Genomic DNA, 11,283 nt, shown 5'->3' with positions numbered 1-11,283 from the left:
CCTATCCCTAAACCAATCGCCATGGCCAGGAAGGTAGGATATTCTGATAGGCTATCCTGGATCATGTGTCCATCCCTGAACCAATCACCATGTCCAGGTAGGCAGTATATTCTGACTTGCTATCCTGGGTCATGTGGCGATCCATGGACCTATCACCATGGCAAGGAAGGTGGTGAATTTGACCAGCTATGCTGAGTCATGTGTCCATCCCTGAAATAATCACCAAGGCCAGGTAGGTAGTGTATTCTGATTGTCCATTCTGGGTCATGTGACTATCTCTAAACCAATCACCATGGCCAGGTAGGTAGTGTATTCTGATTGGCTCTCCTGGATCATGTGCCTATCTCTGGAACAATCACCATGGCGAGGTGGGAAGTGTGTTCTGTTTGACTATACTGGGTCATGTGGATATCCCTGGAACAATCACAAGGGCCAGGTAGGTAGTACATGCTGATTGCCTATCCTGGGTCATGTGTGATCCCTGGACCGATCACCATGGCCACGTAGGTAGTGTATTCTGACTAGCTCTACCGGATTCTATGTCCATCCCTGAAATAATCACCATGGCCAGGTAGGTAGTGTATTCTGATTGGGTATCCTGGTTCATGTGCCTATCCCTAAAACAATCACCATGGCCAAGTATATAGTGTATTCTGACTAGATAACTGGGGTCATGTGTCCATCCCTGAACCAATCACCATGGCCAGGAAGGTGGTGAATTCTGACTGGCTCTCCTGTGTCATGGGTCCATCCCCGAAATAATCACCATAGCCAGGTAGGTAGTGAATTCTGATTGGGTATCCTGGGTTATGTGTCCATCCCCGAACTAATTACGATGGCCCAGGAGGCAGGGTATTCTGATGGGTTATCTTAGGTCATGTGCCTATCCCTGAATCACTCTCCATGGCTGGGTAGGCAGTGTCTTCTGCTTGGCTTTCCTCTATCATGTGGCTACTTCTAGACCAATCACCATGTCCAGATAGGTACTGTATTCTGTTTGGCTATCCTGAGTAATGTGGCTATCCCTGGACCAATCATAATGGCTAAGTAGGTGGTAAATTCTGGGTAATGGCTATCCCGGGTCATGTGTCCATCGCTGAACTAATCAGCATGTCCCAGGAGGTAGTGTACTATGATTGGCTATCTTGGGTCATGTGACTATCTCTGGATCAAAAATCATGGACAGGTAGGTAGTGTTCTGATTGGCTGTCCTGGGTCATGTGCCCATCCCCAGAGCAATCACTGATGCAAGGTAGGTATTGTATTCTGATTGACTCTCCTGGATGATATGCCTATTCACGAACCAGGGACCATGCCCAGTCAGGTGGTATATTCTGACTTACTATCCTGGATCATGTGTCCAAAACTGAAATGATCACCACTGCCAGGTGGGTAGTGTATTCTAATTGACTCTCCTGAGTCTTATATCAATCCCTGGACCAATCACTGTGGCCAGGTAGGTAGTATATTCTGACTGGCTATCATGGGTCATGTGTCCATTCCTGACCACATCGCCATTGCAGGTAGGTAGTGTATTCTGATTGCCTCCCCTGGATCAAGTGGCTAGCCCTGGACTAATCATGATGGCTATGTAGTTGGTGAATTCTGATTCACTATCCTGGATCATGTGACTACACTTGGATGAATCACCATGGCAAGGTAGGTAGTGTATTCAGATGAACTCTCCTGGGTCATGTTCCTAGCCCTGGACCAATCAACAAGACCAGGTAGGTAGGGTATTCTTATTGCCTCTCTTCAGTCATGTGGCTAGCCCTGGACAAATTACTTCGGCCAGGTAGGTAGTGATTCTGATTGGATATCCTGGGTCATGTGCCTATCCCTGGATCAATCACCAGGGACAGGAGGTAGTGAATTCAGACTGACCCTTATAGGTTATGTGCCTATCCCTGGACTAATCACCATGGCACCATAGTTGGTGAATTGTGATTACCCACTGGATCATGTGACTCCATTTGGACCAATCACCATGGCAAAGTTAGAAGTGTATTCTGATAGGCTCTTCTGGGTCATGGCTCCTCTGGGTCATGTCTAGCCCTGGACCAATCACCAGGATCATCATGTAGTATATTCTGATTGGCTCTCTTGGGTCATGTGGCTAGCCCTGGGCCAATCATTTTGGCCACATAGGTATTGTATTCTGATTGGCTCTCTTGGATCATAGGGCTAGCCCTAGACCAATCACCTTGGCCATGTAAGTACTGTATTCTATTGGCTCCCTTGGTCATGTGGTTAGCCCTGGACCAATGACCTCAGCACGGTAGGTAGTATATTATCATTGGCTCTCTTGGGTCACATGGCTAGCCCTGGACCAATCACCTCAGCCAGGTAGGTAGTGTTTTCTGATTGGAAATAAGGGTCATGTGGCTAGCCCTGGACCAATCACTGAGGCCAGGAGGTACTGCATTATGATTGGCTGTCTTGGGTCTTGTGGCTAGGGCTGGATAAATCACCTCCACCAGGTAGGTAGTTTATTCTGATTGCATATCTTGGGTCATACCCTGTCCCTGGATCAATAACCATAGCCAGGGGGTAGTGTATTCTGATTGGCTCTCATAGGTCATGTGCCTATCCCTGGACTCATCACCATGGCCCCTACTTGGTGAATTTGATTGGCTATCCTGGATCATGTGACTACCCTTGGACCAATCACCGTGGCAAGGTAGGTAGTTTATTGTGATTGGCTCTCTTGGGTGATGTTGCTAGCCCTGGACCAATCACCTCCACCATGTAGGTAGTGTATTCTGATGGCTGTCTCGGTCTTGTGGCTAGACTGAACCAATCACCTAGCCAGATAGGGAGGTTATTATGATTTTATATCCTGGGTCATAGCATATCCCTGGACCAATAGCCATAGCCAGGAAGTAGTGTATTCTGTTTGGCTCCCATAGGTCATGTGCTTATCCCTGGACTAATCACCATGGCCACCGAGTTGGTGAAATCTGTTTCCCTATCCTGGATCATGTGACTCCCCTGGGACCAATCATCATGGCAAGGTAGGAAGTGTATTCTGATTGGTGCCTCTGGGTCATGTGACTAGCCCTGGACCAATCACCAGCAACAGGTAGGTAGTGTATTCTGATGGGCTTTCTTGGGTCATGTGCTAGCCCTGGCCCAGTCAGTTCTGCTAGGTAGGGAGTGTATTGTGGTTGGATATCCTGGGTCATATGCCTACCCCTGGACCAATCACCATAGCCAGGAGGTAGTGAATTCTGATTTGCACTCACAGGTCATGTGCCTATCCCTGGAGTAATCACCATGGCCACTTAGTTGGTGAATTCTTATTGGCTAATCTGGATCATGTGTCCACCATTGGACCAATCACCATGGCAAGGGAGGAAGTGTATTCTGATTGGCTCCCCGGGGTCATGTGCCTAGCTGTGAACCAATCGCCAGGGCCAGGTAGCTAGTGTATTCTGATTGGCTCTCTTGGGTCATGTGGCTAGCCCTGGACCAGTCACTTTGGCTAGGTAGGCAGTGGATTCTGATTGGATGTCCTGGGTCATGTGGATAGCCTTGGACCAATGACCAGAGGCAGGAGGTAGTGGATGCTGATTGGCCCTCCTGGGTCACGTGCCTCTCCCTGGACTAATCACCATGGCTACATAGTTGCTGAATTCTGATTGGCTCTCCTGGATCATGTGACTACCCTTGGACCATTCACCATGGCCAGGTAGGTAGTGTATTCCTTTTGGCTCTCCTGGGTCATGTGCCTATCCCTGGACTAATCACCATGGCAAGGTATGTAGTGCATTCTGGTTGGCTCTCCTGGGTCATGTGGCTAGCCCTAGACCTATCACCTTGCCCACATAGGTAGTGTATTCTATTGGCTGTCTTGGGTCATGTGGCTAGTCCTGGACCCATCACCTGACCATGTAGGTAGTGTATTCTGATTGGATATCCTTGGTCATTTGGCTAGCCCTGGACGAAAAGCTGTGGCCATGTAATTGGTGAATTCTCATTGGCTATCCTGGAACATGTGAGTACCCTTGGACCAATCACCATGGCAAGGTAGGCAGTGTATTCTGATTGGCTCCCAAGGGTCATGTGCCTAGCCCTGGATCAATCACCAGCACCAAGTAGGTAGTGTATTCTTTTTTTTTTAATTTTTTTTAACATTTATTTATTTTTGAGAGATAGAGACAGTGTGAGCAGGGGAGAGGCAGAGAGAGAGAGGAAGACACATTATCCGAAGCAGGCTCCAGGCTCTGAGCAGTCAGCACAGAGCCTGATGCGGGGCTCAAACCCACGAACCGTGAGATCATGACCTGAGCTGAAGTCTGACTCTCAACCAACTGAGCCACCCAGGTGCCCCAAGGTAGTGTATTCTGATTGGTTTTCTTGGGTCATGTGCTAGCCCTTCACCAGTCACCTTGTCTAGGTAGGGAGTGTATTGTGGTTGGATATCCTGTGTCATGTGCCTATCCCTGGACCAGTCACCTTGGCCAGGAGGCAGTGTATTCTGACTGGCTCTCATAGGTCATGTCCCTATCCCTGGACTAAATACTATAGCCACATATTGGTGAATTCTACTTGGCCTCTTGGATCATGTGACTCCCCTTGGACCAATCACCATGGCAAGGTAGGAAGTGTATTCTGATTGGCTCCCCTGGGTCATGCGCCTAGCCCTGGACCAATCACTTTGGCCACGTAGGTAGTGTGTTCTGATTGGATGTCCTAGGTCATGTGCCTAACCTTGGAGCAATCACTAGGGACAGGAGATAGTGAATTCTGACTGGCCCTCAGGTCATGTGCCTATCCCTGGACTAATCACCATGGCTACGTAGTTCGTGAATTCTGATTGGCTATCTTGGATGATTTGACTACCCTTGGACCAATCACCATTGCAAGGTAGGTAGTGTATTCCTTTTGGCTTTCCTGGGTCATGTGCTTATCCCTGGACCAATCACCAGCACCAGGTATGTAGTGTTTTCTGATTGGCTTCCCTGGGTCATGTGCCTAGCCCTAGACCAATCACCAGCACCAGGTAGGTAGTTTACTCTGTTTGGCTCTCTTTTGTCATGTGCTAGCCCTAGACCAATCACCATGGCAATGTAGGCAGTATATTCTGATTGGATGTCCTGGGTCATGTGCCTGTCCTTGGACCAATCAGCATGGCCAGGAGGTAGGGTATTATGATTGGCTCTCATAGGTCATGTGCCTATCCCTGGACTAATCACCATGGCCACGTAATTGGTGAATTCTCACTGGCTATCCTGGATCATGTGACTACCGTTGGAGCAATCACGGTGGCAAGGTAGGTAGTGTATTCCGATTGGCTCTTTCGGGTCTTGTGTGTAGGCCTGGACCAATCACCTCATCCAGGTAGGTAGTGTGTTCTGATTGGATATCCTGGGTCATGTGGCTATCCCTGGACCAATCATCAAGGCCAGGAGGTAGTGAATTCTGATTCTCTCTCATAGGTCATGTGCCTATCCCTGGACTAATCTCCATGGCCACGTAGTTGGTGAATTTTAATTGGCTATCTTGGATCATGTGACTACCTTCAACCAATTATCATGGTAAGTTAGCTAGTATAATCTGATTGGCTCTTCTGGGTTATGTGCCTAGCCCTGACCCATCACCAGGACCAGGAAGGTAGTGTATTCTGATTGGCTCTCTTGAGTCATGTGGCTAGCACTGGATCAGTCACCTAGGCCAGGTCGTTCTTATATTCTGATTGCATATCCTGGGTCATGTACCTATCCCTGGACCAATCACTGTGGCCAGGATGTATTCCCATTGGCTCTCATGTGTCATGTGCCTTGCCCTGGAGAAATCACCACTGCCAGGTAGGTAGTGTAATCTGATTGGCTATTTGGGTCATGTGCCTATCCCTGAACCAATCCCGTGGCCAGGAGGTATTGTATTCTGTTTGGCTATCAGGGTCATTTGGCTATCCCTGGATCAATCACTGTGCTAGGTAGGTAGTATATTCTGATTGGATCTCCTGGGTCATGTGAATATCCCTTGATCACTCACCATTGCCAGTAGGTTGTGTATTTTGATTGGCTATCCTGGGTCATGTGATTCTCCCTGGACCAAACACCAGCCCTTGGCTGTGTATTTTGATTTGCCCCCTCAATCTTGTGACTATTGCTGGCCCAATCACCATGGTCAGGTAGTAGTGTATTCTGAATGACTATCTGGGTCTTATGCCTATACCTGGACTAATCACCATGGCCGTGTTTGTGGTGAATTCTGTTTGGCTATCCAGGGTTGTGTCCATCCATAAACTACTCACCATGGCCCCGTAGGTTGTGTATTTTTATTGGCTGGGTCATGTGACTACCCCTGAACCAATGACCATGGCCAGGTAAGTAGTGTATTCTGAGTGCCTATCCAGGGTCATGTGTTGATCTCTGGACCAATCACTGTGACCAGGTAGGTACTGTATTCTGATTGGCTCTCTTGAGTCATATGCCTATCACCATGTACGAATCACCATGGCCAGGTAGTTAATGTATGCTCATAGGACTATTCTGGGTCAAGCGCCCATCCCTGGACAAATCACCATGTTAGGGAAGGTAATATTGTCTGATTGGCTCTCCTGGGTCATGTGCCTAGCCTTGGACAAATCACCATGGCCAGGTAGGTAGTGTATTCTGAATGGCTCTCCTGGGTTATGTGCCTCCCCCTGGACAAATCACCATGGCCAGGTAGGTAGTGTATTCTGATTGGCTATCCTGGGTCATTGCTGAACCCTGGACCAATCACCTGGGCCAGGTAGGTAGTGTATTCTGATTGGCTCCCCTGGGTAATGTGAATATCCCTGGACCCATCACCATGGCCAGTAGGTTGTGTATTTTGATTGGCTATCCTGGGTCACATGATTCTCCATGAACCAATCTCCAGGCCAATTGGTTATGTATTGTGATTGACCCTCCTGGATCTTGTGACTATCACTGGACCAATGACCATGGCCAGGTAGGTAGTATATTCTGACTGGCTACTGGGTCATGTGACCATCCCTGGCCCAGTCACCATGGCCAGGTGGGTGGTGTTCTGATTGTCTCTCTGAGGTATAGGTCCATCCTAGAATTAATCACCATTACCTGGTAGGTAGTGTATTCTGATTCATTATCCTGGGTCATATGCCTAGCCCTGGACCATTCACCAGGGTCAGGTATGTAGTGTAGTCTGAATGGCTCTCCTGGGTCATGTGCCTGTCCTTGGACCAATCACCATGGCCAGGTTGGTGGGGTATTCTGATTGGCTATCATGGGTGATGCGCCATTAATAGATTGACAGCCTTACCTGAGGGGGAAGTTATAGTTCCTATAGGAAAAGATGCTAGGAAAGATGTGGCAGAAGTAATATGTCAACTACATGTATACAGTCAATTCCCTGAAAAAAAATCTCATTTTGTAAAATAACACTAAAATTAATAGGACTAGTAGAAAATAATTCAAGTCGGGGTACAACACTCAGAACTTATACAACATTATTAGCAGAATATTGATAAAATAAGAAAAAGATGAATATCTCAGGTAATAATTTTGACACCTCAGACACACACCTTGGTATGGTTAAAGGCTGCCTCCAGGGATATTAAACATTTAAGGAACCAATAGAGAGAATTCTGCCTTGATAGAGCTGAGGAGATACAGATAGAAACACAGTTCTAAGACAGTGAGGCTACTATTAAGAGGAGCACAGTAGGGGGTGCAATCTGTCTGATGCAAGAACCATGCAAGGCTGGGGTGTACCTTCCTGGGGAGGAAGTCTTGGATGCAGATCCTCACCTGTAAGGTTTTTTTTTTAATAAAGCTTAAAAGGCTCCCAACTGTGCAGCAGGCAAGTTAAGTCGTTTTTCCTTTCTTGCTGAAGATTATAACTATACTCCAATACAACTTCCACATTATATTGACATTGCTCCCCTATTTGCAATTGCATATAAGCTCATTTTTATGGAAAATGTGTTCTAACAGAAGAGATAGTGTATGTGTGTGTATATATATATATATATATATATATATATATTTTTTTTTTACCAACTATCAAATATTTATCAAGCACCTGTGATCTAATCCAGTCTTGTGTTTCTAAACTCTAGTCATTTGCGAGGCATCTGGGTGGCTCAGTCAGGCGTCCAACTTCATCTCAGGTCATGATCTCACAGTTTGTGGGTTTGAGCCCTGAGTCGGGCTCTGTGCTGAACAGCACGGAGCCTGGGGCCTGCTTTGGATTCTGTCTCCCTCTCTCTCTCTGTTCCTCTCCCACTCATGCTGTCTCTCTCTGTCTCTCAAAAATAAGATTAAACATTAAAAAAAATTTTAAACTCTAGTCATTTGTTAATGAATCCCAGATTCATGTCTCTGGTCTGAAAACTTCCTCTGAGTTGCAGACCCCATCCAGGAAACTGCTGATTACCCTCAGTCACCTTGATGACTAATAGGAATATGAAACTTACCCTGTACAATATCCAGCTCTTGATATTTCCCCCAGGTCTTCCTTTCAAGGTCTTCCCTATCTTGTTTAATGGCAACTCTCTTTATATTGATACTGAACCAAAAAACCTTACATTTTTTTTATTCCTCTCTTCCTCATACTCCATCCAATCCATTAGCAAATCCTGTCTATTCTACCCTTCAAAACACATCTAGAATCTGGCACTTCTCACAACTTGTCCTGCTAATGTCCTTGTCCAACCACCATCATCTCTGCTGTGTTGTTACAAACAGCCCAACTGGTCTCCTTGCTTCTGCCCTTTGCCTCCTATAATCTATTCTCCCACAGTAGCTGGAATGATCTTTTAAAACTACAATTCCAGACATGTCATTTATCTGTTGCAAATTCACCACTGTCTGTCTCCAGAGTAAAAACCTGATTTTTATAATCATCCCTAAGTCCCTTCATGACCCAATCCATACCATCTTTCTAAACCCATCCTCTTCCATAGTCTCCCTAGTTCACTGCACTGTATTCATCCTGGCCTCCTTCCCATTCCATCCACACACAAGGCTGGTGCACTGACTGTTCCCTCTGCCTAGAACTCTCTTCCCCCAGATATCATCAGGGCTCACTCTCCCAAATTTATGTTTCTCCTCAAAGGTCCTCTATGTCTGAGGTCTTCCTTGACTGCCTGATTTATTTATTTTTTTAAGTATTTTTTTATTTTTAAATTATTTTTAATACTTTTTTGAGATAGAGATAGAGAGCAACAGGGGAGGGGCAGAGAGAGAGGGAGAGAATCCACGCTGAACGCGGATCCTGATGCATGGCTTGATCTCATGATCATGAGATCATGACCTGAGCTGAAATCACGAGTCAATTGCTTAACCGACTGAGCCACCCAGGTGCCCCTTGACTGCCTGATTTAAAACAATGACTCTCCCACTTAACCCCAGCACCCTCTATCCTCCATTCCTGCTTTATTTTCCCCCATAGTTCTTGTCCCATCTAACATACTAAATATTGTATTCATTTATTTATCTTCTGTCTCCCACATGTTCAATATAAGCTCCACAAAACATGCATTTCTGTTTTATCAATGTTGTATTCCTAGTACCTAGAACACTATCTGGCATGTTGTAGTTACTCAAGAAATTTTTGTGTGTATATTTGCCTGTTGTGTGCCAAAAACTATTCTTGGTATTAGGAATATGGCAAAAAATAAATGAGATAAAGCCTCCCCACTGTGTGCATCATGCACGTGTGTGTGTATGTGTGTTCAACTGCCTAACTCCTAGTGTCTAGAAAGCAGGACTTATTTTAATATCATTGAGCCTATTCTGTATGGACAAGCAAATTTTTTTTAATTTAACTTTATTTTTTATTTTTTTTAAATTTACATCCAAATTAGTTAGTATATAGTGAAGCAATGATTTCAGTAGATTCCTTAATGCCCCTTACCCATTTAGCCCATCCCCCCTCCCACAACCCCTCCAGCAACCCTCGGTTTGTTCTCCATATTTATCAGTCTCTTTTATTTTGTCCCCCTCCCTGTTTTTGTATTATTTTTGTTTCCCTTCTCTTATGTTCATCTGTTTTGTCTCTTAAAGTCCTCATATGGGTGAAGTTGTATGATATTTGTCTTTCTCTGACTAATTTCACTTAGCATAATACCCTCCAGTTCCATCCATGTAGTTGTAAATGGCAAGATTTCATTCTTTTTCATTGCTGAGTAATACTCCATTGTATATATATATACCAAATCTTCTTTATCTATTCATCCATCGATGGACATTTGGGCTCTTTCCATACTTTGGCTATTGTGGATCATGCTGCTATAAACATGGGGGTGCATGTGTCCCTTCAAAACAGCACACCTGTATCCCGTGGATAAATGCCTAGTAATGCCATTGCTGGGTTATAGGGTAGTTCTATTTTTAGTTTTTTGAGGAACCTCCATACTGTTTTCCAGAGTGGCCGCACCAGCTTGCATTCCCACCAACAATGCAAAAGAGATCCTCTTTCTCAGCATCCTGGCCAACATCTGTTGTTGCCTGAGTTGTTAATGTTAGCCATTCTGACAGATGTAAGGTGGTATCTCATTGTGGTTTTGATTTGTATTTCCCTGATGAAGAGTGAAGTTGAGCATGTTTTCATGTGTCAGTTGGCCATCTGGATATCTTCTTTGGAGAAGTGTCTGTTCATGTCTTTTGCCCATTTCTTCACTGGATTATTTGTTTTTTGGGTGTTGAGTTTGATAAGTTCTTTGAAGATTTTGGATACTAACCCTTTATCTGCTATGTCATTTGCAAATATCTTCTCCCATTCTGTCGGTTGCCTTTTAGTTCTGTTGATTGTTTCCTTTGCTGTGCAGAAGCTTTTTATTTTGATGAGGTCCCAGTAGTTCATTTTTGCTTTTGTTTCCCTTGCCTCTGGAGACGTGTTGAGTAAGAAATTGCTGCGGGCAAGATCAAAGAGGTTTTTGCCTGCTTTCTCCTCGAGGATTTTGATGGCTTCCTGTCTTACATTGAGGTCTTTCATCCACTTTGAGTTTATTTTTGTGTATGGTGTAAGAACGTGGTCCAGGTTCTTTCTTCTGCGTGTCCCTGCCCAGTTTTCCCAGCACCACTTGCTGAAGAGACTGTCTTTATTCCATTGGATATTCTTTCCTGCTTTGTCAAAGATTAGTTGGCCATACGTTTGTGGGTCCATTTCTGGGTTCTCCATTCTATTCCATTGATCTGAGTGTCTGTTCTTGTGCCAGTACCATACTGCCTTGATGATTACAGGTTTGTAGTATAGCTTGAAGTCTGGGATTGTGATGCCTCCTGCTTTGGTTTTCTTATTCAAGATTGCTTTGGCTATTCGGGG

At 45.3% G+C, this 11,283-nt stretch overlaps 1 long non-coding RNA gene across 5 annotated transcripts in view; it reads left to right on the top strand.

Moving 5' to 3' along the window:
* Positions 1-375: 375 nt before the first annotated feature.
* LOC113597275 (uncharacterized) overlaps positions 376-11,283 on the top strand; it is a 29,342-nt gene continuing 18,434 nt past the window's right edge. The window contains exons 1-6 of one of the 5 annotated variants that reach the window (XR_008290073.1): positions 376-440; positions 1,528-1,659; positions 2,578-4,029; positions 4,155-4,336; positions 5,171-5,275; positions 5,442-5,540. This is a non-coding gene — a long non-coding RNA (uncharacterized LOC113597275). Of the gene's footprint in view, positions 441-1,527; positions 4,030-4,154; positions 4,337-5,170; positions 5,276-5,441; positions 5,541-11,283 lie in introns of all 5 variants that reach the window. The other 4 variants (XR_008290076.1, XR_008290075.1, XR_008290074.1 and 1 more) reach the window with 4 other exon arrangements.

Source organism: Acinonyx jubatus, chromosome X, assembly GCF_027475565.1.
Source record: "Acinonyx jubatus isolate Ajub_Pintada_27869175 chromosome X, VMU_Ajub_asm_v1.0, whole genome shotgun sequence".
Lineage (NCBI taxonomy): Eukaryota > Metazoa > Chordata > Mammalia > Carnivora > Felidae > Acinonyx > Acinonyx jubatus.
Note: the sequence above shows the minus strand (reverse complement) of the source record. Positions and strands in the feature narration are given on the sequence as shown.